A 27,597-nucleotide genomic window follows, 5' to 3' on the forward strand; every position below is an offset into this window, starting at 1 on the left:
ATATATCAAGGAATGGTGTAACTAGATAGACATAATCTTTCTTTTCACTAAGTATTTAACATTCTGTTAGGAACAAGTTTCAGCCCCGCTAAAGTGCAACCCATCTTCCTGCTAATCGTCATAGAGCAATGGTGACACACGCCCCCCCCCTTTCAATTGTGGTTAAATCAGTTCTTTTGCAAACTGATTTTTTTTTTTTTTAAAGAACAGGAACAGCTTCTGCTGTAGAAATTAAACATCGGGTTGGGATTAGTGTCGTTTCTGACTCACTAATCTGATGAGGCTTTTATTTGCAGTGCGTGTTCCCCTTCTCTATGACTAAGGAAGGGCTCGCATACATGGCTCATGGCTCATGGGCCACCAATTACCCAGTTCGAAGCGCAGCCATGACTCACCTGAGCCCAGCTGAAGCTGTCGCACCACCCCTCCTGTCCCCAGAAACCAAGCTTCTCCGCTTCTCCCTTCCACCCCCACCCAGACAGGACACACACAAGCACAGCCAACTGGTGGGAAAGTCACAGCTTCTGAATGATATGGTCCTTCGCCTTTTCTTGGTCATCTGGCCCCACATTTCAGCTGCAAGAACAAATCAAAACAAGGCAGAAACACAATTCATGAGCAATTATTAAAATCTGAGTTCTGCAGTGTAGCATGAGGGTGGGGGACTGGCTGCTATCAATATAGCCCTGATGACAGATCGAGTCCGCGGCCCCGAGACACTGCTCCGCACTGAAGCCCCAACTGCGAAATGGCTCGCACTGATATGATGAATTATAAGCCCAAAAAAACCTTAAATTTTCTATGTCTCTTAAAATTTTGATAGAGACATAAAATGGCTTATAGAATTCTAATTATAGCAACAGACTTCAAAAAATGTCTCAATGTCAGAGATTAGTGAATCAAAGGCACATTTTTTAAATCAATTCTTGCTTCTGAATATTAACAGTATTTATCATTCATACTGCCCTCTGGAAACACCAGCTAGGATCCCTCTCCACATTTGACGAGGAGGGTCTCCCTGCGGTTATGAGGCTGATCAAATGAGGGATCCCAAGGGGTGAAGGTTCGCCTACAGGGCAAAAGTCCCCCTGGAACGAGCACTGGGCTCGTGACTCAGTAACCAATGCCCAGTCTTTCCAGCTCCCTGCTGCCCATCGTCATCACCGTCATCTCAAAATACTCTCTACCTTCTTTAAAGTACTACAAAATAAATGGAGTTTAAATTAAATTACTTTTAGGAGATCACGGCAATTTTTTAAAATAATTAAATATGCTCTAAATATTTCCACTGTAAAGAATCCTTCTCTTCCACCCTGCCTATGTAGGCACAATAAAATACTTTGGAAACTACCAAACTGATTCATCTGGGATCTAAGCAAACACGGACCCGTCTCGGTCTCAAGACCACCTCGACACCTCGGCCACACCATTACGCAGGAAAGAGGCACCTTTATGCTTGACTGTTGATGCCCCAGGGACAGATGTCCCAGACTTCATGGGTTGTGTACAGTTGTTTCTTCCCAAAGAAAAGAGGGACACTCGTCTCTCAAGCTTATTTCATACAGGCAGGCAGAAAACACATTCAAAGTCCATTTTCACGAACCTTAATTCATGCTGTTGGCATGAAGGAGATGGTGGGGGCAAAAGCCTCACGGCTCCAGCCTTCAGCACGTGTACCTGCCTCTTCCATACCCTGGAGTCCTTCTCCACTTTCCTCTGAGACACCCAAGGCCCATAGGAGACCGGTGGTGTGGTCCATAGCCAAAGTCAGACAGACAAAAATGTCAGCGAGCATTCCCTGAAGGGAATATAAATTGTTTTTAAAGGGGGAGAATTTACTGATTTCTTTTTTTTTAATTTTTTTTTATGTTTATTTATTTATTTTTTTTTATCTTTTTTTTTTTTTAACATTTTTTTTTTTAATGTTTATTTATTTTTGAGACAGAGAGAGACAGAGCATGAACGGGGGAGGGGCAGAGAGAGAGGGAGACACAGAATCGGAAACAGGCTCCAGGCTCCGAGCCATCAGCCCAGAGCCTGACGCGGGGCTCGAACTCACGGACCGCGAGATCGTGACCTGGCTGAAGTCGGACGCTTAACCGACTGCGCCACCCAGGCGCCCCTATGTTTATTTATTTTTGAGAGAGACAGAGACGGAAGGTGAGTGGGTTAGGGGCAGAGAGAGAGGGAGACACAGAATCCAAAGCAGGCTCCAGGCTCTGAGCTGTCAGCACAGAGCCCGACACGGGGCTGGAACTCAGACGGCGAGATCATGACCCGAGCGGGAGTCGGACGCTCCACCAACAGAGCCACCCAGGCGCCCCAATGATTTCCTTTTTTTAATTTCAAGGCCAAACTATGCCTTGAAGAGTCAGCAAAACGTTGGGGTCATGAGGCCTGTATGTCAGACATCTGCGTGTCCCTGCTCACACTCTGCTTCCTCAACATATTATAGAAAAAGTCAGCGCATCGACAAACGCAAAAACCCAAACCTTCACCTAAGACCGTTTGCACCCACCGTCACCATATGGGATTTGGGAGTCCATCTTGCCTTCTATCATCTTTTCAGAATTGCCCAGTTCATGAAGGGAAGAAAATGTCGTGGGTGCCTAGCGCTGTGTCATAAGTGGTTTCCGGCTGGCCCCCAGCAGTGGAGATCTGGGGCCCCATATAGAACGAGGCCCATCCTGCCCCCTGACACCCAGGTTACCCGGACAAGCCTCTGTGATCAAGCATCCCACGTTCCCCACTGACAAGCTGTTGCTGACTTGTGCGCTGGCGAGGAGTAGACGCGTCCCCCAACAGTCATTAGAGGGGCCACGAACCAAAGCCCTACGCAGCATGATGGGCAGATCACCTGTACCTGGAAGACTCCCTCAGACTGCAGGGACAACAAAAAATAAAAGTGCATTTTAAAGTATTTGACACTTGACACCTGCCGCTTCCCCCTGCCCCACCCCCACCCCCAAAATAAGGCAGCAAGACAGTTATGGCTGGAAAAATCAAATCAAACTCTGTCCTTACATTTACTATGTACTTTAGTACCTCTGAATCATGTAGAGGGAGACTGTGGAGAGGGGACAAACCATAGACATCTCGGTGTCCAGGGAATCGAATGGAGGGGCCTTACCTGGCCCTGTGTCCCGGCTACTCCAGCTCTAAGTAGAGGAATCTTTCCTGTCTTAGTGCCCAGCCGCAGCAAAGCCCTGCTCTGTTTATTGGCCAAAGCAATCAGCTCCATCAGCCACTTTACCCAAGACCCTTTGAGAACCGACTTCCAGCAAAGGGCAGAAACGCGCTCCTTAACAAAATATATGAAAGCACTTCAGGGACAGATGCCAGAGAGACATGCCCGAACACCCTGAAATCACACCAGCGCTTGCTACTCGCGGCTCAGTGCCCCAAGAGCTCAGCCTGAATGTGTCACAACAATGTGACAAACCTTTAAATCACCCATTAATGTATATGTTCCCTGCAGAGGAAGCACAGACCTCAGCATCACAAGAGGGGAAGGGGGACAGTCTTTGAAGGAAGCCTGCGCGAGAAAGCCCTTTTTAAAAGTGCCTTTTCGTCTTTCTCTTTTACAGTGATCTTCTGCCATGCTGGAATGTAAACACCACAGGAAGGGACAGAATCGTGAATTAAGGATTTGGACGCCTTGCTTTAGAAGTAATCTTCAAAGAATGCACATCCCAAACATCAGAGTCGCACAACAAGGCTCCGAGCGGCTTGTGACTGCCTGGAAAACGGCACAGGTCACACCTATTATTACCAGTTGGGTCCTGAATTGCTTTTAAAAATCAATAGAAAACATGTTCTTACATCTTGTCTACTTAGCAAGAGTGCAGATTCAGAAAGTGCTTGTCGTTGCCCAGAGAAGGAATCATGTCAGGGATGTCCCCCAAAACATTCCTAGCAGGGGGCAGAAACGGGAACTGAGTTTTTGGTGATTCCCTCCCCTAGATGCTTCCCTGGGGTAAGGGCACTGAAAGACTGGTGGCTTCGCGAACTGTCCACCTGGCCTTCACCTGGCCTTCACCCTTCACTCCCCAAGAAGGCACAGGAAAGCCAGCGCTGTTCTCCAGAGCAGCCAGCAGCCCCCCTCTGTTCCTCTGACCGAATCTGCGCAATCGTAGCCATGAAATAAACAGAGAGAGGGAGAGGTTCTATGGGCCGGGGTGGGGGATTTCTACCCAGACGCAGCCACTTGCGAGGAGAGTCGGTTTTGGTAAATCACCTGGTACTCTGAACTCCAGGTTCCTTGCTTGGAAACTCAGATGGTGATGCTACCTGCCAGGACTCTTGAAGATTCAGTGAGAAAATTCATGTGACATTACCCTGAAAGTGTGTCCCAGCGGAACAGCCTCTCCTCCTCATTTCTGGTATTATTATCACGAGTACCATCAGCATTACCATCAGGGATTAGTACTGCTCTCAGCATCGCAGCTGTAGCGTGACATTCACCTCCAAGCCCGTGGAAGCACAGTGCTGGGCACTGAAGCAGTGTTTGCTCAGGACTTGAAGGGAGAAGGGTATTTGATCGACACAGCTCATCTTCTCCAGGAAAACTCAGGCAAGAGCATCCCCAAAACCCAAAGGCAAAACCCACAAAGTAAGTTGAATGCGCTTTTGTGAGCACAGGACCCAGAGCATCCTTTAAGATTAAATCTGTATGAAAAGCACAAAAGTCAAAGGCTGAACGATACATTAATTATGCACAACCAAAGATCTGGGAGAGGTTAAACCCACATTTGGCAGCAAATTGAGTTCTTTTATTTGAGATGAAATCTGTGCCTAGTGATGATTTGTCCTTCCTGCTTAATGTCACCAAACTTCTGGGGGAGGGGGCGCTACTAGAAAGCAAAAGGACAAGACATCCATTCACTCAAGAGCCTTCCCTGTTGTGGGATGAAATCTAACAGACATCACAAGTAATGGCTTCTCGGGACCACTGCTGGCCAAGGTCAAAGTCGTGTCCACCTGGAGCAGCATTACCACCATCTCACCCCACTTGCTCAATTAGAGTTACCAAGAGTATTTCTAACTCATGCAGAACGGGCGGTGTATAAGATGAAAGGTCAGAAGTCTCTTTCCAATCATATGTGCCCACTGCAGCTAGGCCTTTGGAGAACATTTCCCCCTGCTCCCCATATAGACTTATTAGCCACCCAAGCTCTGCAGGTTTGTATTTTTTGTTGTTTTCTTTTCGTTTAGTTTTGTTTGAAGCTGCACGTTCTTAAAATCACAGATGAGGCTGTTGATAAACTGTGGTTAATTCCATCTTCTACTACTTTCTACTTAGTTTAAATCCAAACACAAAGATTCTGCCATCATGCTATATGTAGTTCTTGCATGAACAGGGCCAGGTCCGTTCTGCCCAGTTTTGATGTGTGGGGCACCAGAAACAAAGTCTCAGTGGATTGAAGTCAGAAAAACGATCTGTAGAACTTCCATTGTCCAGAGTGGGGTTCTCTGATGCTGTCACAGCCCTCCTAAGTGACAGGTTCTCAGGAGGACAAGTATCTGGAATTATCTCTGTGATTGTAGCCAGGAATACTCTTGATGTTGCAGAAATGTTGCCAAATTAGGACAACCTGGAGAAAACCATGTAGGCAAGAAATAAGGTGTGCTAACGTTTATCCGCTTCTCCAGCTTTGTTTCATAAACTGTCACAGCAGGATTGGAAAGGACCACCTGGAGCAGCTTGGGATCCCTAGACTGCAGCACCATCTGTAAGACTGGACTCTCAGCATGGGGCCCAAAAATCGGAATGTTTATAAAGCCTCCCAAACTATTCCTTTGTCTACCAAAGTTTGAGAGCCATTGGTCAAGCGTACCCTCTTCGTTTTTTTTTTTTTAATTTACTTTTTAATTTACATCCAAGTTAATTAGCATATAGTGCAAAAATGATTTCAGGAGTAGATCCCTTAATGCCCTTTACCCATTTAGCCTATCCCCCTTCCCACAACCCCTCCAGCAACCCTCCTTTGTTCTCCATATTTAAGAGTCTCTTATGTTTTGCCTCCTCCCTGTTTTTATATTATTTTTGTTTCCCTTCCCTTGTGTTCATCTGTTTTGTATCTTAAAGTCCTCATATGAGTGAAGTCATATGATATTTGTCTTTCTCTGACTGACTCACTTCGCTTAGCATAAGACCCTCCAGCTCCATCCACATAGCTGCAAACAGCAAGATTTCATTCCTTTCGATTGCTGAGTAATACTCCATTGTGTATCTATACCACATCTTCTTTATCCATTCATTCATTGATGGACATTTGGGCTCTTTCCATACTTTGGCTATTGTTGATAGTGCTGCCATAAACATGGGGGTGCATGTGCCCCTTCGAAACAGCACACCTGTATCCCTTGGATAAATACCTAGTAGTGCAATTGCTGGGTCATGCATCTGTCCTCATTCGATGGACAGGAAAACAGATTCAGCCCAAGTGACTAACCAAGCAAGGGCCAGGACACAGATTTGTGCCTCCATCCTACATGACAAGTGTATACTCTAATTATACACTTGCCTGCCATGGAGGCCCACAGTGGGCACCCCTGCATACGTATTTTATTTGCATTCACACAGTCAAATAGCTGGAACACAGCAGGTGGACAGGAAGCTAGGAGAAGAAGGCTGTGAGGCACATGAGTAAGCCAATGCCAAAACCCTGATGGGAAATTGGAAGAGCCAGGTTCCACCCAGCTTCTATTGGGAGGTGGGAATCCCCTCCTTACTTAGAGGCAGATAACAGTAGGTCGTCACCAAGAAGCAGAACACCACAGGATTTCTTATTTTACAAGATCAATGTACCCATTCGGGATGAGGGCTTTGCTCCCCAAAAGTTTTGGCTTTGAGTAATAGTGGTTTCAAGCCCCCTTGGTAGAGTCTCAAGGTCTTTATTTTAAAATATAATTAGCAGAAATGTTTACTCAGTGAAATGAAAAGAAAAAAGCAACCAGCTAGCTAGCAAATAGTTTTTAGTCCAAGAGGTCTGTAAGTCATGAACAATTCACTGGGGAATTACTCTGTACCTTTACAGAAGATGCATGTTCATAACTCTCTTCAATCATTTATCAAGGTTTTACTGCATCCCTCTCCCATCCCAAACCCATCCGGAAGGTGCCAGACACCCTGGAGAGTAGGGGTGGGGGAGAGTAGTGGCTGGCAGGGACTGACAGGCTAAGGGAAGAAAAAGGAAGTTTCCGTCCTCAGAGAGCTTGCGATCTAGTAGAGGAGAAAAGATGCCCATGGGAAAAATATATTTGTAATTTGTTCACCAAGTAAACAAATAGTATGGATCAAAGGGAGAAATTTTATATAGTGAAAGAATCTTCTAGAACAGGTGAAAATCAAGACCAGTGGTATATTCATTCCCGTATTTTATCTTTCTGTAGGACTTCACAGTCGACTTGTGGGGAGGAAGAGGAAGATGTGCATCTCCAGCACTTTTGGAAAAGAGATTCTTCAAATTGCACCCTCATTGTCAAGCGCCCCAAGATGGCAGTCACTTGGGCAACAGGATGTGACATACGTTAAAGTCCTTTCTTCCCTTTTGCAATCATCCTCTGTGATTCGAGTGTCTCGTTGAAGCCAGTGGGGTTACTCCACCTCACTCATCAGCCAGATGAGCGCCTCACCAATCAGGGAGTCAAGACGGCATCTTCTCCAGGCTCCACGACTCCTCTGCCCAGGGACCCCCATCAAGAGCTGCCAAAGATGACAATGCAGAGCGACTAACAACTCTATCTGTGTTAATCAGGGCCCCACACAGCTGGCTCTCAGCACCGACAAAGAACCCAGCGAGAATTCTGCGTGCCCAAGGTACTGATGTCAAGGGAGAGGCCCGTCACAGAGACTGCATGGCCAACCTTCGATGAGGTGGCATGGGGAGGGACATGGCTTGAGAGAGAAGGAATCTGTGGCCCCAACACAATCCACAAGAAATACCTTTGACGGAGCAGTACCCCCATAAGAGGAGAAAAACTTGGCAATGACACGAGTATATTTTCTATACAGAGACGACTATCTTCTGAACTCTGATATATCATGACAACCTTCTGGTAGTCCAGAGAAAGCCACAGCTTCACACTTCCATCTCCAGCAAGGAACAAAAGATGTGTCATGGGATAGTTCATTGCATGACACAACGTTGTTCTCAAAGGGTCAAGGACAAACTCCCAAATCCTTATTTTTCTTCAGAAAAGTAGCATGCTTTCAAAAAAATATATTTATTCATTTGCCTCCATTGTGAGTTCCTGTTTTGGTGTTGGCAATAGAGTCATCGAGGAGACTACGAGCGTCCAGGCCTTAGGGAGTGCAGTTCTAGTGGAGGGGGACAGATAGGGATGCATGTTCGCAATCGATGGAACCACTAAAGACAAATCCCAGGAAGGAAATGAAGCAGGACAAGGAGAAGAGAGATGACTGGGGTAGGGCAGAGGAGGGGGGAGGCCAGCAAAGGTCTCTGTAAAGAGGTGGTATCTAAGTGAGACTTGAGGAATGAGCAGAAGAGGCCAGTGAGCAGTGCGGACCAAAGGGTTCCAGGCAGAGGAAGCAGCTTTGTCCAAGGAATGGAGAGAAGGTTTGGGGGGTGGAGAGGCAGGTGGCATGGCAGAAGCCTGGAGGACAGGGGTAGCAGAATGGGAGCTGGGGACAGCAGAGTGGACACAGTTTGACCAGAATGGCTCCATCCATCAGCCTGAGCTTATCAAAACCCTCCTTGAATGGGTTTTTGCCTCCTGGGATGCACAGTGGTCCCAACCCTAGCTGCAGCCTATTCTAAATCTTTGTAATATTCTCCACATGGCATTTCCCAAGAGGAAAGCAACACCTGTCTCTTCAAAGAAACAAATCCTCTGGGCAACCCAAGGCTGGATGGCACTGCCCCCTCTGCTCAGGTGGGTCATAATCTCTGCCTCATTCCCTGGCCACGTGCTGGTCAAGATGTTAATTAGCCAGGTCACCCCCTAGAGGGAGAAGTGTCCAGAGGACAATACAAGCTTAAGGGGCAACAGGCAAAGCGAACTGGCTAAGGCTCCCCCATGATGCAGCAGTCTGGAAGCCTTTGTCCAAGCAGAGGAAAGGTGAGGCAGCAGCAGGCAGACACCGGAGTTTTGAAATTCTTCTGTAATTATGGCTTTAGTCAAGAAAATGCACATGAGTTCACAGGATGATAAATATTAGCATGCTTCTCCAAGTTCAAGTGAGTTGTCAATAAGACAATTAAAGCAGCATCAATAATATGCACTGTATGTTATTATCTGCTATTCTAAATCCCAGGCTTTTGTGATCTCTGGGAAACAAAGCAGCACAAGCAGCGGTGATACAAATACTTTTTGCACAAGTGAGAGATGTGATTCTGCACTACCATAACGGCACAGGCCTTGGGGGGGCGGGGCACGGAGCCTTCTTAAACACCGTATGAAGAACGCCGGGTAATGAAGGACGGGACAGGTAGAAAGGGCTGTTACGATGGGAAATTAGCAATCCTGTGTCTAAGGCAGATCAATCACTTGTATCACGTGACCCCAGTCAGTAGGAGCCTGAATAAGTGCCAGCATTGACCTTAATCAACTGACAATCGGTAGTCTGACATCAGAAACTCTAAATTCTTCTAAAAGAAGAGGAAGCGAAGTAAAACTTTCGGTGAAATTAATAAACGTGAATGAACATAACCATTAAGTGTGTGTGTGTGTGTGTGTGTGTGCGCGCGAAATTAAAACACGACAATCATCTTCACACACACACACACATATCCACATATACATATAGAATCATATATAGATAGGCATACATATATATTCATTTATATGAAAAACCATATAGTATTGTGCTCAACTGGAATGTGCAACGAGCTATCTCTTGAATACAAATCGCATGGCAAAACTTTTTCATTGTTCCCTAAAACAAAAACCTACACAATGCAATCTCTATACATCTGCAGAATCAAAAATCATTTTCCTCCAAAAATAACTTGCAAAGCATTAACTGCACTGGGATGAGAGTAGACGTTGAAACTACTATTTGTTGACACTTTGTGATTTAGGATTGAAGAGAGAAGTTTTCTCCAAATTAATGAGCCAGACATAATAGAGCACTGTCAAAATATTGATTTTATTTTATCCTACCTATTGTTGGCACTCTTCTCTTAGTTGGTGAAAAATAGAATTTTTCCCATTAGAGTTATCATTTGTTATTATCACATTATTTGCTATTTATTATGGAAAAGGAATCTCATGTCACTTTTCAAGATTAATATAGAACAATCACATGGAAAGTCGTGATAGAGACTAAAATAAAATACCAAATGCTTCCCAGACAATTTTTACTATAGACTGAAATATTTCTTAAGAGGAAAAGAAAAAATTGTTGGCTCAAATTTCATAAAATATATAAATTTAGATCTATATTTATATACTTGGGTAAAAATAGCATTCGAACTAAAGCTCAGAAATTAAAATAATTATATTCATGCTTATTTGGCTTACTTAATAATAATCAAATTGATGAGTGGACAACAGCCAACATATATTTAGAACTACACAGGTGAAATTAGGGGAAATACTGTTTACCAAGTTCTGGTCCTTTATTCTAAAGGATTCGTTTTTTGTAGTGCCCATAACCATTTGTTCTCTTAATTCATGATAGATTTTGGTTAAGGAAGGGAAAATATTTAAGCAACTTTTCTGAAAGTATAATAAAAGTCATGCATTTGTTTCCATAATTTTTCTATCAACTCATTTACATTTTAATATTTTACATCGAAGTTACAATGATGTGAAATACGATATGTATGCAAGACTATTTGGAATGTTTACTGTTACTTAATGAAATTTACTTAATCATTTAAAACCAAATGATAAAGGGAAAAAAAAAATTCAGTTTCCAAAGAGTCAGGACACACTTCATTTTCCACCAAAATTTTAAATTAGCTAAATTTAAAAATCACCATCGTAATCACGTAAGTAAGGAATGACAAAGGCCAGGCGTGAGGTGTAAATGTGTACTTTCACGTTCAACATCAAAAGTCCTCTTTGGACCTACAGGTGACAGAAACAAGTATCTAGTTTCCCTGCCAACCAGTCCCCTTCCTGAAAGGGAACGATGCTCAGGACCTCCAGAAAGAGCTGAGTGGTAAGAACCTCCTGAAGCAGCCAAGACACCTGAACCAAGCTCAAGGTGTCCCCATGCGGGCAGGAGCCCTGTCTGTGGGGTGTGTCCTCATCACCCCAGCGCTCAGCACTCCACACACCACCTGACAGAGGCGCAGAGCTCAGTACACAGGATGGAAAGGGATGGAAGGAAATACGTGATGCTACTGCAGCCATGCAAGGAAAGAAGCAGCAACCGTGAGCTGCTGGTGCAAAACTCACGATGTGCCCTCTCTCTTCTGAGTGCATGAAGTATGGACAAGTATAACCAAATGAAGCACAAGAGAACTGTGTAGTCGGGGGGACACCCTTACAGCTGGGGTGGGCGAGAAGGGGCAGAGGGGAATCAGGCACCAAGGAACCACTCACGGATCGCAACAGAAACTAGAAGGTAAGAGCGTGGTAGAATTCTTTATCTTTGCAGCTAATTTTACTTTCTAGCTGTTCAGTGTGCCTGGCACAGAGTAGCAGCTCAGTGGATACTTGTAGAATGAATGAATGATCCGTACAGGAAGAAGAATGGATGGAGGGCCACAGAGAAGGACCACTTGGAAGGAAGATTATTGACTGGGGATGGCAGTTCTAAGGCCACAGCAGCCAGTGCCCCTCCGCAGGCTGTGCTCACAGCGGACCGGGAGATCAGCCCAACGGGAAGACTTTGCCTTCCTCGTACAAAGAAGGAAGACCACACTATTCTCTGGGGAGCAATGCACAGCCAGCTCCAGCCACCCTGGCCTTCTTCATTCTCCTCAAGTCACCAGATCTTTCTAAACTTAGGGATATTGCACCTGCTGCTCCCTCTGCCTGGACATTTTCCTCACTCTTTGCTTTGCTGACCGCTTCTCACCCTTAGTCCTATAAGAACACCACTGGCCACCTAGTTGCAAAGGAGCCCCCCTCCCCGCTCTCTTCCTGGATAGTCTTAATGGTCATGGTTGAAATGGAAAATACATGTGTGTCTCTCTCAAGTCGGGAACTATGGTCTCCAGGTCCCCAGCACCCAGCACAGTGAATATCTGCAGGATGAGTGAGTCTGCGAAAACAAACTGCAGGGCTTGGTGACACTGCCGGACAACGTGAAGAAGTAAGGGCCACAGAAAACCAGCCCCCCACAGGCTCTGCCCCCACCACCTACTTCTCCACCTCAAGCAAACACAACTCCCATACTCAGAAACACTCCGAAGGAGTCTCACCCTTCAGGGGCCAAGACATGAGTATGATAGAATCTTTGCAACTAAAACAAGTCTGCCTGTCTCTTGAGGCTTGATTTTCCAACTGCTGTATGTGTTCCTGAAAGGTCCATTTCCAGAGGAGGTCCAGGCCAGGGACCATGCAGGTTCAAGTTCCATTCAGAGGACCCAACATCGCCATCAACCAACCGCATGACCTTGAGCAAGTTAACCCCCTATGGATAAGCCTCCCTGTCTCCATCCCAAGGCAGGGAGTGTTGGAAGGATTAAATTAAATAATGCCTTGTATTTTAAAGCCAAGGCCAACTATGTAATAAGCACTCAATAAATGCTAGCAGTTTATTTATAGGACTTGATCTTGGTTTCATATTTCTCCCAGGAAGATGGGATCTTGCTTCTTACTATAACATCACCAGGGTATTCCTCATTTTCTAAGGATGGCTGGCATTTTCCTTTTGTCATAGATTTGGGGTCCCTCCCAGTGAGGGAAAGTCAGCCCAAATTCCACCTTTTCCCCTGAGGGAAAAAGAAAAGTAGTTATGTTCAACCCGCCACCTCTCATGTAGGTGACTTATCTTGAATGCAATGGCCTCCAGTTCAACTCCATTTTACATTTCATGCTTAAGCACTAGGCTCCCTTGAAAGCAGCAGGTGATTGTAGGCCTATATGCAAATTAAGCACATCCCTGTGTGTATATATACATATATATATATGTGTGTGTGTGTATATATATGTATATATATATATATATATGTGTGTGTGTATATATATATGTGTGTATATATATATATATATATACACACACATATATATACATATATATATATATATATATATATATATATATATATATAAAATCTGGAACCTGGAACATAAGAAATCATTATCACTGCCTTTACTTTCACTTTTCTCTTGATATAATAGCTCCAAAGTGATTCTGCTCTCGTTCACAGCACCCATCTTGCCCAGGACACAGAATGCACTTGACAGATACTTTTTAAATGAGTGAATGAATGAATGAATGAATGACAGCACTTCCTTGGCATCTTTGGCTTTAGTCCAGGGAAAAGATGAAAACAAGGGCCACCACATTCCCACCAAGATCCCAGCAACCAGTAGGGGTGTGTGTGCGTGCGTGTGCATGTGTGTGTGTGTGTGTGTGTGTGTGTGGCCTGGAAACAGGGTGCTAACGTTTCATGGATTAGAGTGAGAATGTTTGTTTAGTGAAGACATAAACCCCACCCCCACCCCATACCCTTCCATGAACTCAGCTGACCCTTTAAAATGCATCTTCTGAAATATATAGGAAATCAATCAGCTGATACTTATTGATCCCGGGTAAATAACTCCAAAGGCCAGCCAGGGAAACAAAGGGGGAATCTCCACTAGGCTGTGCAAATGACTGATGCCCACAGTTTCTAGTGGGGTTTCCGTTCCTAAAATATTTAACAAAATGTGTAAAACAAGTACTAGCAGTAGCTGGCCATTTGTTGAAGAGCTGGTCTCTGGACTCATTAATTAATCACCGTCTCTTTTAATCCTGATGACTCAATTAGGGAGGATTATTCCAATTCTACTGATGAGAAAACTGAGGTTTAAAGATAGGAATGTCCCGCTCCCAGAGAGCTTGTAAGTGCTGGAGTGGGTGTCGAACCTGGCCCCATCTGACTGACTCTGGCCACTGCCATCACTGTGTCACACTACTGAAAAAAAGCCTTCCAGCTCTTCCTCATTTACAAACCTGATGTTTCTAGCTCAATAAAATAAATATCTTGATCATGGAATGAGGGTGGCAGCATCTCTAAAAACTAAATTATGCAAAAAACTACCCTATAGATATTGATACATGAAGCAATGCATGCACTATGAACTCTTGCAAAAACATTTAATTAGCAAATAAAATGCACACAAAGAATTTCCCTCTTTAGACTCCTCTTCTTCAGAAGCAATGATGGAGTAAGTGGGAAAATGCAGTTTCCCTGAGTTAATCAAAGGGTTAACAGTTGGCTGATGATAGAGATTAATAAAAAGAGGGTGCCCTTGGCTCCCCAGTCCAGCAACAATTCAATTTTCCTGCCTTCAAGATGAAGGCGGGCAAGCACAAATTATCATATTAGAATTTTGCATTGGATTCTGCTCGGCCCTGGATTGCTAGAGAAGTAAGCACCGAACCCCCAGCCTCCCCAGGCCACCTGGCCCCTTCACAATGACCTCTGCAGGAAGCCAACCTCCACCAGAAATGAGTCACAGAGACCGATTCCAACTCGAAAGTCTGTCCTGAGGAATGAAGCAGCTGGAAACCACTCACTCTTTAGATCAATGAACAAATTATTTTATTGAAGGTGGTATTTGGAGATCACACACAAGAATTATGTGATTCCTATCTCGGCAATATTATCATGCAAAAGGAGAAAAAGTTTTCTCAACAGCAAACCCCCCGTCGTCCCCAAGATCCACACACGAGCCTTGTATTTTTCACCTGAGTAGCCAGATCCTAACGCACGCAAAAGCAAGCGGTGCCTGAAAACACCATCTCACACAGGTCTAGATCCTGTCAACCTTTTGAGACGTGAGGCAAAGGCATGAGGTTCAAGTGGCTGGTATCGTTGAGATAAAAGGGCATTATGTCAAAACGCGGCCGGTTCTTCTGGGAAGGCTTTGAAAACCGTACATACTCTAATATCTGGAATATATTACTGGCCCTCACCAGACAGCCATCACTAAAGAATAAACACACCAGCAGGCACAGCATACACACATCTCCCAAAAGACAGGCCGTATCACCACTTGCTACGTCACAGAAGCACTGTCATGGGAAATGCCTATCAGATGACCAGACCCCGGATGAGCCCATCATTTGTCACACACTTAGAAAGCCACCGTGTCTTCCTTGGGGTGGCAGCCGTTATTAAAGAGGACGTTGCTACCTTACAGCCTTAATCAACACATTTTCAGATCGTGCGAATGTTTGGATCATCTTGTCTGTATTTCTTCTGCCTCCAAAACATGCTAGATGAGAATTTTAAATGGAACTAAATTCCTCGTGCACCGCCCCCCACCAGCAAACTTTAACAAAAGCTTTTTCAACATACTTCCAGAATGTGTGTGCAAAGGGTGACACAGCTGAAAAGAAATGGGGGGCGGGGGGGGGTGCTGAAACAAAACAAAACAAAAAAACACACAGAAAACAGATATTAAGTTGTCAAGTCAATGATCACAGAAAAGAATTGCAGAGAGTGTCTGGCGTTTTGCTTTAGAAACGGAGCATCCGAAGAAGTCCGTGAGAGCTCCAGGCTGGCCTGCAGCTTCAGAGGGCTCCTCCGAGCTCCAAGTCCACGTCCGTCCATCCGGAGTGGCGGCGCACAGGGCTGAGCGAGAGGAGGGGCCTCGAGGACCAGCCCCGAGGCGGCCCTCCACCATCAGAGGCGGTTTGGCTGAGCAGATTAAATTCTTTTCATGTCGGCATGTGGCGGCTTTGCTCCCTCCCTGCGTTCCCACACTACACTTTTCCACCTTTTGAACTCTTCTTGGGCTATGGGAGCTGGGTTGTCACCCACCAGCGCTGACCCTCTTTCGGGTGGAAACGTCTGTGCGTAAAGTTTCTCAGATACTGCAAGAATCCTGCACTGAGTTTAATTAGCACATCCAGCCATGTTTCATCAGTGAGATGCTCTTTGCTCCGTGCAGATTTAAGGCTGCTGAAATAGCCACTTGGCATCAACAGATTACAACCCCAAACTGGGAGCCCTGGCCGCGGAAGCACAATAATTAAAGCACTTTAGCTGTAATTTCAGTAAGATTTCCCACCCCCTTCAATAGGCTTCATAGAAACGACAGCCCTTCTGTAATAATTTGGAAGGCTTTGCCTGACTTGACTTTAATAGATTTTAAAAGAGAATGAAATTTTTTTAAAGAACCAAAAAATGCCTGTGCCACTTTTTTTTTCTCTCTCCAATAAGGAATCAATGCTTTTAGACATTTTGAAAAGTAAAATTCAATAATCGAGCTATTCAAAGAGATGTAAGTTTTCTATAATATCCATGTGTTCTGCTTGCTTCTCTACAGTTGGTACAGTTTAGCTGACACAGTTCCCAAATATTTTCTTCCTCTCGAAAACAAATTTACAACAACGCGTATGCCCTCCAAGTGGCAGGTTCCAGTGTACGTTTTCAACTTGCACATGAAAGGTGAGTTTAATGGGACCGGGAAGGATGGTTTTGTCATAGTCCGCGCTGAGTATTGTACGCATGAGTTCCCAGGCTAATCCTGCTGGCTTCAAATTCTCTCTTGACCTTGCTGGAGCCTTGTGGCTGCAACAAGTGTCACAAGCTTCAATTTGCCCACTAGTAAAACTGCTGAGGGATGCCCTTCACTGGGTGGTTAAAAGAGCTAGAGGAGATAACACACCCGAGGTGCAAAACGCAGGGCCGAGCATGAGACAAGACCCAAGCACCAGCAGCCAATGCAGGAGTCAGGGTTCTGCCCACCTCCGCACACCTACACAGAAGTGCCCCAGACCCTCCCTCCCCAGGTGCCCAGAAATACAGGCATAAATCTTAACTGAATTCCTGAAAACCCTTGAAGGCCCTACAAGCTAGCCCTTCTGTGAGCCAAAATCCCATCCAAGTCTACGGGAATTACGTGGGAACCTTAGATGCGCAGGTGAGACCACCATTATAATTAAGGGCATTGCTGTGATTAATCTCGGTTTTAGCGACTGTATGGGTCGGGTTTTACAACCTAAATAGAGCTACTTCATCCTGGGGGACAGTACGCGTGCATGTGTAATTTGGTCACGAAACAACAAAAAGCTAAAAAACATGAAGGAGGCTGATGGTCCCAGATGGATGGAAAAGGTGGAGTGAAGCATGGGGAGTGGGCAGACCAGCATCTGGGCTGAAGAATCAGCAGGGAGAGGGAGAGGGAGAGGCAAGAGACAAGCCCACCTCGGTAATCAGAGACCCAGCGCAACACGGCTCAGGTAATCAAAGCTGTAATGCACTGATCGAAAACTTGCAGGTTAATGTCAGCTCAAGCCTACGGTGATCATTTTTCCTGTGTCAAAATGGCACTTAATTTTCTCATTGTAAAGCTACAGAGTAAGAATAGGTAGGTAAAGGAGGGGGGATAACCCTACAAACGGATTTTCCTTCCTGCATCTCTTAATGCCCTCGAGGCATCTGCGTGACTTTCCTTCGAGGCCCCTGCCCCTCAAAGAGGGCTTGCTTTGGCTGTCCAGAACCTTCTCCACCTGCCCATGAAGCCTCCAAGCCTGGTGTCCAGAAGGCTGTGGCTGGCTTCTTGGGTCCGTAATGAAATCACAGGGGTCTTGCAGTAAGTATGCCCCAGGGCAGCTCACACCAGCCAGGGGAGTCGCACTGCAGCAGCGGAGGGGTTAAGCATGCCAATTCTGGAGGCAGACTGCGTAGGCTTTAATCCTAGGGCCACTACCCATCCCTCTCAGTGCTCGAGGTTCCCTTCCTGAAATTTCGGACAAATATAATACCTACTGACATAGACAGGTTGTAAGGATTAAACAAGTAAAGCATTTAGAACCCATGCCTACCACACGGTAAGTGCTCAAAAAGAATCCCAGCACCCTCCTCCTGCCAGCAGGGTGCCCGGCCTCAACTCTGAGACCAAGAACGGTTACTTCCCAGTTCTTGGTTCGTACATCACTCTCAGGGGACCCAGAACCCAACTCCCACCCACAGGGCCATTTTCAGGGTGTAGTAGCTGATATAAACACAGTCAGAGCTGAGAACCACACCTTCACTCTGGACACCCTCTGCCCACTATTCTTCCACTGTGGGAGTCTTCCCTCTTCCCAGACACCATAGGTCTGTGTCCGTTTGGTGCAGGGCCCAACTCCCTGCTGCCTCACGGCACTGGACATGCCTGTCTCCCAACAGCCTGTGCTCTCCCAGTGGGTGAAATCTCTGTGTGCTCCCTAAGATGGCCAGCACAAGGCCTGGCACATGGAAAGCATGGGAAATGAGCCTGATTTCCCCCCAGGGGACACATGGAAATGTCTGGAGACCTGTTTCATTGTCACAACTGGGAGGTGCTACTGGCCTTTAGGTAAGAGGTCAGGGATGCTGCTAAACATCCCACAATGCACAGGACAGACCTCCACAAGTAGGTAATGGCCACAGGGCCACTGTTGAGAAGCCCTGTCCAAAAACACAATGTCCAGGTTAGTCAAACAAATCCCACCAAAGGCCTCACCCTGAATCTTAGCTCTTCAGGCAGATAAACCTGACCTCTAACTGGCTTGGAAGCTGTGAAAAGCCAAGTACCCCATGTCCTTTGTAGTCGCAAAAACCCCAAGAGAAGAGAAAGACCAAAGATCTACAATGATTTCTTAAAGTGAAAGTTGGGGGTGATCAGGGCCCTCACGCAGCCAACAGAGCCAGCTAAAACCCGCCCCGATCTCCGCACAATGAAGCCCCATGGCAGATAGGCAACAGAAGCCTGTTGATGGCATAAACTGGGCAGGAAGGCCCCCACCCCACCCCCAGGCACTGCCAGGACCCAAGCCAGGTGGCTGGCTGAGTAGCCTACCTTCCTGAGGTGGCCTCCATCCATGTCTGCCTTCATTTGGGGAGGAAAGGAACCCTGGGGTGGCACAGGGAATCTAGAGCAGATCGCCTGCACTCCTCGGGCTCCATATTCTCAGGATATATGTTCCCCTCCACTGCACACATACACTCACAAACTCCCTACTCTGCCCTGAGTAGTATAGTTGTGCACAAAAAGGAAATCATCTTGGGACAGGTGCTTCAAGCACGCAACACCCTCCCCAGCACATGCACGAGTACACACACGCATGCACACACACGTACACACACCAGTGTCACCACAACTAAGACCTCAGTCTGCACATATGACCGCACGAATGACTCCCTAGTTTAGCTCAGCTGCTGACCCCTCTAAGGGCACTCAGTGCTACCAAGGGTGGCCCAGACAGTCTAGACCTGAGCAACCAATCCCTCTCCTTGACAAAATGCCTCTGTCCCAACAACTCCCAACGGGATACCACTCAACCAGGTAAAACACACAGTGAGCCTCACCAGCCAGGCAGAGCCTTCCACCCCCAACTTGCCCTGGGAATGCTTCTTTCCTTCTATCCTCCCGAAGCCCTGCCATGGCATGTCCTGGAGGGAGCATGCCGGTATGCAGGGCAGGTATGGTTTCACAGAGAAAGCCCCTATTAGCAGAGAGGAGTCTCTCCAACGCCAATGAACTCGTGCCTTGCTTTTAGACCTCACAAGCCGGGCTTCGCAGCCTGAGAAGGCCACCTGACCACAAGTGTCCTTCCAGCTCAAATCTGAGGCCTGCCTTGGAGACAGGATAAAGCAGGGCTGAGCACTCACCTACTCTAGGTTCTGGAAGAGACATTTGGGGACTGCTGTCCTCAGCATGGACAAAAACTGACCTGGAGAAAGCTCACTTCTGTTGTTACACGTGCATCAAGTCTCACTTTAAATAATGCTGAGAACAAAATGCAAGCTGATATTTCAGCTTACTTAAAAGGCTTATTAAAAACACTAAATCCAAAGATGTTAAAAAGCTATAATTGTCCTCATTCAAACTGGAAAAATAAATCTATTTGCTTTCTTCTTTTATGATCCTCTTCTAAAAAAATAAGTTCATCTGTATTCTCACGAGCATCACTGCTGCCTTTCTTTCCCTCCATTCAAGGCACCTTAAAAACACCTGTGCCATTCATAGCCAACTTTTGAGCAAAAGGCAACCATGTCTGGGGAAGGCTGTTTAACTCCGATTTCCTCATGCCAGAGATAAGCTTGTCTTGCTCAAAAAAGTAAGATGGAGTTCAGAGTTCATTTGAATGGGCTTGTGGATTTTATAGGTCTGAGCTGATGGAAATTTCTTTGGTTACCTAAGGCAGAGCAGACAGCCTAATCGCTTGGCTTTTTGGGGCTTAGCAGGCAGTGATCCTTCAGGACCCATTGGGCGGCTGTGGTTAGTAGGGCTGCGCATACTGGCCACCTCCCTGTCCTCTCCCATTATAGGGGTTACCGGCCTCCGGCTCGGACCAGAGCAGCGTGACTGTCGCTCCCTGCCTGCCCTAAGTCGTCCGTGAAGATAGCCCCAGCCAGCAGTTAACTTGCTGAGTTGTGAGGATCTCAAGCCTGCTCAGAAGTTAAGCACTCCAGGCACAGAACAAGATGGGTTTTCAGAGCAGTGGTCCAAGAGAATGCAAATTTATCGAAAGCGCTTTCTCCAGGTTTTCCATAATTAGCATTTATGTCTCCAGGAACTGTCTCCCCGAACCCAGTTTAGGGTGAAAGCATTTTAGAGACTTTCTCTGCAGATGACATATGAGGTACTAACCTTTTTTCATATGCCCAGATGTTAAGTTCATTTTCATCACATTTATGCAAATTTCATTTGAACAGTAAATCAAAAGAAATCTTAAATCATTGTACACTATTTAAAAATCCACACTAAATCCGGTTTACTTGCAGTGATATTAACATAAAGTCACAGTTAAGGGACTGAAGGTAGAAAGCAGATGTCACAATCCCTTCTTCCATGCAACGGCCCCAGAGATACCTGGGGTCCTGGCCCTCCATCAGTTCTAAATGTCTCTGCCTGGTCACCACTGGATTCAAGTTTGGCCAGATTAGAGGCGCTCTAGAAACAGAAGCCTTCTAAAAGTTTTCCAAACTATAGGACAACAGAGGTCTCTCAGTCCAGGGGCCTGTCACCCATGTCAGTGTCTGGACTGAGACAGGACAAAGTTCCAAGGCAGGGGCCCAGTGGTGAGACTTCTGGCAGCTTGCTCCCTCCTCAGTGGGGGGAGAAGTTAATTCCTAGGACTCTGCAGGCCTGCATTTGTCAAGGCGCTGGACGTCAGTGCTATCATTACCAAGCAAATCAGCCAGGCGGTTAATGGTGGAATCAGGAGACATTTGCACTCTGGTATCAGAATGACATCATAACTAAAGCAGCCTTCAGCCAGAAGCTCTAGGCTCTCTACAAGCAGAGGCCAGAGGGCTGCTGGGGGCGCCCCCCTGTGACTCCCCAGGCGGGAAGCTGAGTCCTTACCCCTTCCAGGAGGGGTGGTGGGCCCAGCCTCTAGCAAGTTCCTAGGCAAACAGGAACCAGGGCTACAGTTCTCTCCCAAGCCAATCGACTTTCCCCCAGGTTCTGAACACTGTAAATAATACTAATAATATATTATGTATTTTTAATAAAATTTAAGATCCTATAAAAACCACTTTCCTCGCCAGGCAAGGGTTGGTATTTTATTAATGCAGCTACATTTTGGCTATAGCATTTATGGCATTTCCAACAGAATCGTCAATTTCTCGGTGACCCCATCTAGCAAAGAAGCTCTTTACTCTCTCCTTTGAGCAACAGAAATAAATGATGCTGGGGAAACGGGGCGGGGGGGTGGGGGTTCGGGAGCTAAGGAAGAAGCCCTTCCTGGTCTTGTTTTGGCTGCTTTTCTTTTTAAAGCCGATCACTCACACGCACGCACACACGCGCGCGCGCGCACACATACACACACACACACACACACACACACACACACACACACACACACACAGCCAGAGACACAAACCTTAGAATAATGGGGGAAGCATTTAGCTAGCTGCATCCGCGGCGCGGCGCGACGAGCAGCCGGCCCCGCTCGCTCTCGCTCGCAGCTCTGCCCTCCACGCCGGACCCACTACTCGCCCGGGACCCGAGATGCCCAACTCCACCGCGCCCCAAAGGTCGCCTCCCGAGTCTCGCTACAGGTACACGCGTGGCCCAAACACCTCACCTGGCCCGAGAAGTCGGGAGACAGAGAAGAAAAAGTTCTGCGAGCTGCCAGCCGGGAGCCCCGGAGCCCGCGGCCGCAGTCCTTCTGCCAGCGAGCAGCCCGCAGCCGAGGCCCGCCGGCAGCGCGCGGCTCCCGGCTCCTCGCTGGCCGGCTTTGCGCGCTAACCTCTGGGCGCGCCGAGGCCACGGCAGGGCACTTACTTGGCACTCGCTTTGGTGCGTGCAGGTCGTCGTGGTGTTCACTTGGGTTTTCAAACAAGTTTCAGGGAGGAAGAAGGAGGCAAAAAAAAAAAAAAAATCCAATTATGCAAATTGGCTCCGGACTGGGAGGCGCGCTCTGGATCTGACGCGGCTACTGTACGAGTTCTCGGAGCAGCCCCGGGCCGGGCAGATTTATGCGGGCGCGTCACGGCTACGCCAGGTCCCGCCGCCGGAGCATCTCGAAGTTAATTAAAGCGGTAATGTCCACTTTCCCGGCGACCCTCCGTGCGCGGGTTTACTGTTTCACGGTCCAGCCCGACCCGGGCGAGGGCGGGGGCGCTTTTCCCCACGCCTCTCGTCCTTCCCTCTTCTTGCTCCCCCTCTTTTTCCTCTTTCTCTCCCCCCCCCGTTTTTCCTCTCTTTCGTCTCTTTAAGTCGCCTGCCTTCCACTCAGTGAACAATGAACAAAGATGTGAGTGATGGGAAAAGATCGCCCCCTCCCAACCCCAGCAGTGAGCAAAGCCGGTCTTAAAGTAAAAACCCAGTTGCGAATATCAAACTGGAAAAGAAAACAGTGCGTTCCCAGTCTGCCCCCACCATACCCACACACGCACGCACGCACGCTCACCCCACCCCAAGTTCACCTAAGCCCTGGCAGGGGGCGGGGGCGCCGAGGCCAGGGCTCCAGGGGCTCCCCAACTCGCCGGAGACACCCGGGACATGAGAGACTGGGGGGAGGGGGGGTGACCAGCTCTCAGGCCAAGCTCGCTTCCCGCGCCCCTCCCCGCCTGCCCACCCCCCCTTCCCGGACCCCCTCCCCGCGTCTACACCGGCCAGCCGGGCCCGGCGGCCCGCTCTGGCTGCCCGGCGGCCGGATGCGCTCAGCAAACGCGGCCCCTGTCGGATTTCTGCTATACTGCACAGCGGCGACGGCGGCGGCTGCCGGGAGAAGGCGCAGGAGGAGCGGGAGGCCGGCACCGCGCGCGCACTCGCCCCTCCCGGCCCACTGCCCCTGGCCGGTGCCCGGCCGGCCGCCCGCTCCCACCCGCGCGCGCACCGGCGCCCCCACCCGCGCCCCGGCACGCACCCGGCGCCCGGACCCGCAGGCCAGGACGCCGCGCAGCCGCCGTATTTTCTGCTAAAGTGAAAACGAAGGCGGCTGACAAATCACGTCTCCTGTGAGGCACTCGTTAGACATAACAATATCCGGCAAACAAAACCCAGCCGCGGCGGAGACAGGCGCGCGGGGCTGGGACCCCGCCCTGCCCCTCCTCGGCCCCCAGCTCCTTGCCACTGCCCCGCCGTCCCTACCCAACCCCCAAATGATCGGGGGCTGTGTCCAGGTTGGCTAAGAAGGCGGACAGTAGGAACGCTCACAATACAGAAGTGAAGGGAGGGAGGGGGCAGACAACTTTCCACCTGTCCCCAAAGAAAGCCCCGCTGGAGTTTCCTTGGAAGAGTTAGGAGGAGAGGGGGGTGGGGACAGATCTCTCTCTGCCCCGCATCCCCTTTCTTTTTTCTAACTTCTCGGCGCCTGCGTTTTCACCTTCCGCTTCACGTACATCCATCTATATAGAGATATCTATATTTTAAATTATTTGCAAAACTGCAACAGATGGGCGCGTCGAGATCTGGACACTTTCCTACTCATCATCAAAGAAAAGCTCCCCCCCCCCTTTTTTTTTTTTTTTGCCTAAAATACATCCTGGTCCCGCCTACGACTGTTTTCCTCAATTCTTGATCTTCAAAAAATAATGTCTTGAAGCAAACAGAAAGGTTTATCACAAAGATCATTCTCCCCCCAGTCATACATCTGGGCTAGTGGATCTGTTCCCCCAAACTGCACTCTTCCCGGACGCCCCCAACCCTCTCTCTCCTCCGCCTTCCAGAGGCCCCCACGCCCGGACCCCCTCACTCCGATTGGCCTCATTTCTCCAGCCCAGGGCTGGCCGGCTCACTTCCCTTCATAAACCTGTTACTTATTTCTTTCTTTATTTGTATCTTTGGCCCCCGGGCCTGGCCTGGACTGGGGCAGGTGCTACGGCCGGCGCCTGTGCTTGCGGGCGACGCGGCCTTTCCTCGGGTCGCGGGTTCGGACCCTAGCACCCCGACCTCGGCCTCGCCCGGCTCTCGGGCCACAGGAGGCCAATGAAAACACAAAATGGCAGGTCTCAGCGGCCCTTGGCGCCCGCAAGTTTGACACACTGTAAGCATCAGCTAACTTTGATTTTTAAAAAGAAGAAGAAGAAAGAAAGAAAAAGAAAAAGAAAAAAAAAAAAAGAAATGGTTACAAATTAGCCTCTCTCCCCCCAGGCGGCGGGGCCAGAATCCCGCAGCGAGCCGCGAAGGGAGAAAGGGAGCGAGGGGCGCCCGAGTCTCAGGCAGAGGAGAAAATGGGGAAAGTCACTTGAGCAGAAGTTTCCGCAGCCCCAGCCTCCCCCTGCACCTACGACTCCCCCCACCCCCCAGACCCTTTTGAAAGTTTCCCGGGGCCTGAGAGCGGCGCGCGGGCCGCGCGCGGGTGGGGGGCGCGGGCTGGGCCCAGAGCTGGGCGCGGGGTCCGGCCCGCGCGCCCGGCTCGCGGCCCGGCGACTCCTTTTCAAAGTAACGGTCCCGGGACCGCGGGCGGGGGAGGCGGCAGCCCAGGCGCGGGTCCCGCTCGCCGCCGAAGTTCTCTAGCGCCATTCGATGCCCGGCCGCCGCCGCTTTCCCGGTTTCTTCCTCTTTTTTCCCCCCGCTGACAGCTTCTCTCGCCAACGTCACAGCCACGGATATTTAATTAGACCGTATTTTTTAATCGCGAAGGGGCGAGAAGGAACACGGCGGCAGGCCTCGCCGAGATGGGGAGGGGGAGGGGACGGGGGGCCACGCCAAGAGTCCAAACTCACTTTGCCACCTCCCGGACGCCGCCCCCCCCCCGCCGCCGCGCCCCCCCCACCGCCCCCACCCCCACCGCGCCGCGCCCCGCGATCCCCCCCACCTTTGTTTTCCTTACCTTAAACATTGAAACGCGGGCGTCGGGAGCAAACTCGGGCACGTAAACGGAGCGTTGTAAAAGATTGTGTTCAATGAATAATGAAACATGTCCACATGATTGACTTGATCATTTTCCGGGGCTGAGGGGGGACGGGCGCCCTGCTCGCGCGCCTCGCTCGCCCACTCGGCAGAGCCCTGTGAACTGTTCCCAGCCCAGCCGGGGCAGGGCGGGCTCGATTTTCATCTGCCTCTTTTCAGCATCGCCCCGTTCATTGATACTCATCACCCAGCCCCAGCAGACATCCCCATCCCCGGCTTGGCCTCCCCCTATCTGGTAGGTGAAATGCATTGTACCATTAAAAACGCTCTCCATTGTCGCCCTGGCATAATTCACAGCAACTAGATAGGTCTTGCGGCATTTAGCTTTGATGAGCCAGAGACTGAACCCTTGATATAATAATCTACAAAGAATGGTGTGTGATCGTCCATTTTTTCTCTCTGTCTAGCAACTAAGAAACCATTTAACACAGCGCAGCTTGCTTCTGACCTTGAGCTCATGTAAACACACTTATTAAAATCTATCTATTCTCCAAGAGCTACATTCTGATTGTCAGACTCGTTACTGAGACATATATCAGCCCCTTCGCTTGTCACTACTTTGCATTCCTGCCTTTGACTAAAGAATTTTTTATCCAGCCGAGAGGGAGAGAGAGATTGCCACAGAGGGAGAGGAGAGAGAGACGGAGAGGGGGAGAGGAAAAAGCTTAATTCTTACCTGCTCCTGAAACTATTTAAAGTCTGTTTCTTTTCTGGGGGAAAAAAAAAAAAAAAAAAAAAAACTCCCGGGTGAATCTCGGTGGACAGCGGGACGCGGAGAATCAGTCACAGCCCGGGCGTTTAAGGGAGTCATCAGCGATCAAATGACGTTGATCCGCGCTGTAACCTTGTGGCGTATTTAATGTAAATAAGGCAGTTATGTTGCCAATCGCCGCGATACAAACACGAAGAGGTCCTCAGCCTCGCCTCCCGCGCCTGCCATTAGAGGCGACTTTATTTACAGACACTATTTAGGAGATCATGATAATTCTAAAACAATACTAGTGCCAAATGATTATGAAAATATGATTTTAATTAATCACGTAGTAGGCAAGGAAATTAGCATACGGTAATTAAACTTCGAGAAAAACGTCACGCAGGTTCTCTGCCTTATGGGTCCAGAATAATCATCACGCGGTGGGCTCCAGGACTTAATTATCAAACAAAATAACTTTTTTAAGGCAACTTTGTAAATGCTGGTCCTCAAGGCAAACGCTTTGGTAAATAATGTAAGGCGAGGTAACAAGGTAGAGATGCGGGAGGTTGGGTTTCTGCGAAGCAAGGGAGAGGGGGAAAGAAGGGGGGAAAAAGCTGAATAATGCAATTATGGATTCTCTGTCCTAGAGTTGACAAAAGCTGGTGCCTCAAAAGCCTCTTTGTTATGGGATTATATAATGATCCTGGTGTCATTATGGGAAAAAAAGATTCAGTAATAATAATAAAAGAAGTATCCAGATACACCAATGAGGAGCTTGTTTTAAAGAAAAGACTCGCATGTGACACTGGGGCATGTTAATAGCAGAAAGACAGGATCCAAAAGAGTTGACAAATAATGGAGGAGAGAGGGAGGGAGGGAGGGAGGGGGAGAGGGGAGAGAGAGAGAGAGAGAGAGAGAGAGAGAGAGAGAGAGAGAGGGAGAGAGGGAGAGAGAGAGAGAGAGAGAGGCCTGTGTTGTGCATGATTAAGAAGGGTTGGAGACAGATTGATTATTCAAAACGCCAAGCCACAGGGACACTTAAAACATTGATTCAGGTAAGACTTGTTCTGGCCTGCCTGAACTGAGTTCCTCTAAGATGACTGGCAGGTTTTAAACCAGGGCATCACAATACATAAACAGCAAAGATAAAGAAGAAGCAGACACAACCTCCCTACCCCCCACCCCATCCTGTGGAAGGAGGCACTCAGTGGCAAAGGACCGGTGCAACAGTGAGGTTAGGTACAAAAAACTCCGCACCAAGAGGAGCAGCTGGGCAGCGGGCCGGACTAGGGGCTCAGGTACAGACGCAACCCGACTGTCCCTGGCACCTGGCCTTGGAACCTCACTGCCTATGGTCCGCTCCTCTGTGCGCGCCCCGCCAGTGGGCACCCGGCCTGGTCACCCATGCCTGCACCCTCGGACTCTTTCCTGAATACCCAGGGCGTTCTCAATCTATATCTGTCCATCATTTATCTGTCTGTCTGTCT

The 27,597-nt window shown here is 48.3% G+C and overlaps 1 protein-coding gene across 13 annotated transcripts in view; it reads right to left on the reverse strand.

Annotated features, from left to right (window-relative positions):
• The window catches only part of ZNF536 (zinc finger protein 536), a 438,080-nt gene extending 411,325 nt beyond the window's left edge, over nucleotides 1–26,755 (reverse strand). For 6 of the 13 annotated variants that reach the window (XM_045046853.1, XM_045046850.1, XM_045046854.1 and 3 more), the window contains exon 1: nucleotides 22,342–23,110. The gene's annotated coding sequence lies outside the window, so the exon portion shown is untranslated. Of the gene's footprint in view, nucleotides 1–22,341; nucleotides 23,111–25,336 lie in introns of those variants that run through there. The other 7 variants (XM_023245651.2, XM_023245649.2, XM_019819656.3 and 4 more) reach the window with 4 other exon arrangements.
• Nucleotides 26,756–27,597: the final 842 nt, after the last annotated feature.

Source organism: Felis catus, chromosome E2 (assembly GCF_018350175.1).
Source record: "Felis catus isolate Fca126 chromosome E2, F.catus_Fca126_mat1.0, whole genome shotgun sequence".
In the NCBI taxonomy this organism is placed as follows: domain Eukaryota; kingdom Metazoa; phylum Chordata; class Mammalia; order Carnivora; family Felidae; genus Felis; species Felis catus.